Below are 3,042 nucleotides of genomic sequence, written 5' to 3'. Positions count from 1 at the left end.
GATCTATGTTGGTGCTCTTAGTCTCATGATTTATGCTATAACAAGTCTCTCATGTGCATATCCTATGTTAGTGAATCACCTTCTAGCTGCTGATTACTCTTTGTTGTTAATTGGTTTGAGAAAACACTACGTGATCATGGTTCTGATTGTGCACCTTCTTGGCTTAGAAAAATAGAGCAATTTCTGTTTATTCTCAAGTTTGGTTATCTCCATGGGAGTCCTTGCTGTGTTATGGCTCGACCGTGCAGCCCTGCGTCCTCGAGCAGGAGCAACTGATTCCCAAGCTGCCGGTGCTTTGTTCGACAAGGAGCATGTCGCCGTCACCTTGGGTGCAGCCGTCCGGTGGAAGGCGCTCTGCCTTTTTCAGAAGGCGAGGAGGATCGGCGGATCCAGCCCCCCTCCTCTCCAGGTCTCACCTGCGTTCCATCCTCATATTCACCCATGTCTTCTCAACACTCATGCTCCCCCCTTCTCTTTCTCTCTGATCCATGTTTTCTATGTCTTAACATACATGTCTTTGCGTGTGCGTGCAGCAGCTCGGCGGAGACAAAAGAGGAGGTCACCGGGAGATGACGAAAGATCAAAGGAGGATGGTTAGTGTATGCTGCCTGAGTACTGTCAAATCTGTGTTTTTATACAGTGTTGGTTCCCAGCTACTGAAGTCAAAAATTCACTAAGCTTGTGGGTACAGTAAGTTAGTGTTAATGTATGTCACTGGTTACAGAAGTTAGTGGTTCACTGGATATTGGTTACAGTAAAATACCCCTATGTTACAGTAAGTTAATGGTTAATTGAACTACCGAAGATTTGTCTTTGATTGTACATTAAAGTTAGTGTTCTAAATATTCTCAGTACTGTACTGAATTTTTCACCGACTGTACTGAAGATTTAAAGTAAACTGAATTTAGAATGCATATACATTAGATTCCAAAAATGCTAGTAGCACTTGGTTCTCATATAAAGCCCATAAGAGCAACCAATTTAAAAGTTTAAAGATAATTTGTGAGAATCTACAACATTTTCTGTAGAGATTAACGGTGAGGCTTAATCTACAACATTATGTGTAGATTAGTGGTCAGGCTAAATTGCACTCCATTTTCTGAGAAATTTAAACTGGATGCTGGTATTTCTATGGTCCAGTGAATTAATGTTTGACTGTATCTCCAATACACTCAACCATTCTCTGTGATTATAGTTTCACCGTATCTCGGACACAAGGACAAATGTATTACTCCAGTATAAATCTCCAAGGACTGTGTGCAAGCAATCTCTAGGATCAATATTTAGTTTAGCATATTAGTTAACACTAGGGCCAATATTCAGTTAACAGTGGGATCAATATTCAGTTAAGGCAAGTAATGTACATGTGGTTAGCATCAACGTGATCGATGGAGTGGACAATGCCAACGATCAGTTCGTTTTTGTGGAATGTTATCTCTGGACTGAACTCAAGCAGTAAGAATATATTTGTATCTTGATTATTAGCAGAACAAGTTGCATGATAATTATTTCGTTCTTAGGGAAATATTCGTTGCTGACTTGCTATTGACTCTCAGATTTGCAAGGTCGATCGACATATGCGACAAAGATCCTGTTGTGCACAAGCATACTCCATACCTTGTTATCCTCGTGAGGCTTGCAGAAAAATGGGTCGATGCGCCTGATGGTCAGTGACCTTCGGCCAGGCAAGAGAAAAGGGAATTTAAGGTACATGATTTTTTGGGTTTGTTGGCCAAATAACTAAACAAATTTCTAGGATATTCTGATTGTTCACAAAGCTACTGTTTTTGCCAGGACCTAATTCGAGCCGTATGCTTAAACCGCGAGTCATCCAAGAAGTGGTCCAGTTTTACACAGTGCTCCTAATAGTACAATTAAGGAAAAACAGTTAACTCCCTCAATGATTTGGCCCTTGACTCCCTCTCAATATGGTTTCCCGATGCATAATGGACTACCAAACAATGTTAAGGAGCCATAGGTAAGCAAGAATTCACAATTAACAGTCCTTGTGGCATTTACATACATGTTGGGTTCAGATAGACATATGAAATACCTTGATGCTGACCCTAAGCCCAACTAGACCATATGAACATGCAGCAACCAAGACGGTATTTGCACTTCTGCAGATACTATCTAATTTCGATAAAGAACTCTCTGGAAGCTGCATTGGTGAAAATTTGGTGCATACTTCATATAGATGTTCTTCTAGAATGTGCATTTTAGGATCAAGCATTTTCTTGATTTTCATATTGAAGAACAAGCATTTTCTTGATTTTCTTAATATGGAGCTTTGACCATCTCTTTGGTGACCAGTTTGGATAATTTTATTTATAGCACCCACGCAAATTTTGTTTCTTTCTGTATATTATCAGTCTTCTCAAAAATTGAAGGATTGGTAAGCCTTTTGGTACTATATATTTTTAGTCCATGTTAGGATATCTGTTTATTGTAGGTGAACTGGAGCTTCCACTTTTATCAATGTTGCTTGTGTAAAATATAGACATAGCTTTTCAGGCAATTCTGCTTTGTCATGGAGATGAAAAGTAATTATTTTGGTGGGGTCAATCAATTGTTTTGCTGGGTGAGATATATCCCTCTCTTTGTTTTCTATTTGTCAGGTTTCATTTGATTGAGGTTTATAAGACAAGATCCCAAGTTGTAGAAAGGATGTACATATATGTACTTTTCTGTATAGGTCTTGCCCTGTGAAATTATGTAGTAGTGTTTGTACTTTTTTTTCTTATATCATGGTGTCGCCTGTGAGTGTTCCCAATAGTGTGGACTAAGTATGATGGATAAGTCTGTGTACTAGGGTCCTTGTGGGGCTGCAGCACATGGTCCTTGTGGCAGTTAGGAGGATAGAGTCCTGGACCATCAAGGACTGGCTGTTAGGATAGAGTTCTGTTCTTGACCATCAAGGACTGTCAGTTAGCATCTTAGACTAGCATCTTAGACTGGCATCTTGGCAGCATCTTAGCACATGCCTTGGCTGGCTAGCAGCCTATAAATATGTATCCCCAACCCCTCGGGTTGGCATGGCAT

At 40.0% G+C, this 3,042-nt stretch overlaps 1 long non-coding RNA gene across 1 annotated transcript; it reads left to right on the top strand.

The window, feature by feature from the left end:
- Positions 1-393: 393 nt before the first annotated feature.
- On the top strand, positions 394-2,052 carry LOC119312634. The gene is made up of 4 exons (XR_005151402.1): positions 394-409; positions 534-593; positions 1,557-1,707; positions 1,795-2,052. It is a non-coding gene; the product is annotated as an uncharacterized LOC119312634 (long non-coding RNA).
- Positions 2,053-3,042: the final 990 nt, after the last annotated feature.

Source organism: Triticum dicoccoides, chromosome 5B, assembly GCF_002162155.2.
Source record: "Triticum dicoccoides isolate Atlit2015 ecotype Zavitan chromosome 5B, WEW_v2.0, whole genome shotgun sequence".
NCBI classification, from domain to species: Eukaryota; Viridiplantae; Streptophyta; class Magnoliopsida; order Poales; family Poaceae; genus Triticum; species Triticum dicoccoides.
Note: the sequence above shows the minus strand (reverse complement) of the source record. Positions and strands in the feature narration are given on the sequence as shown.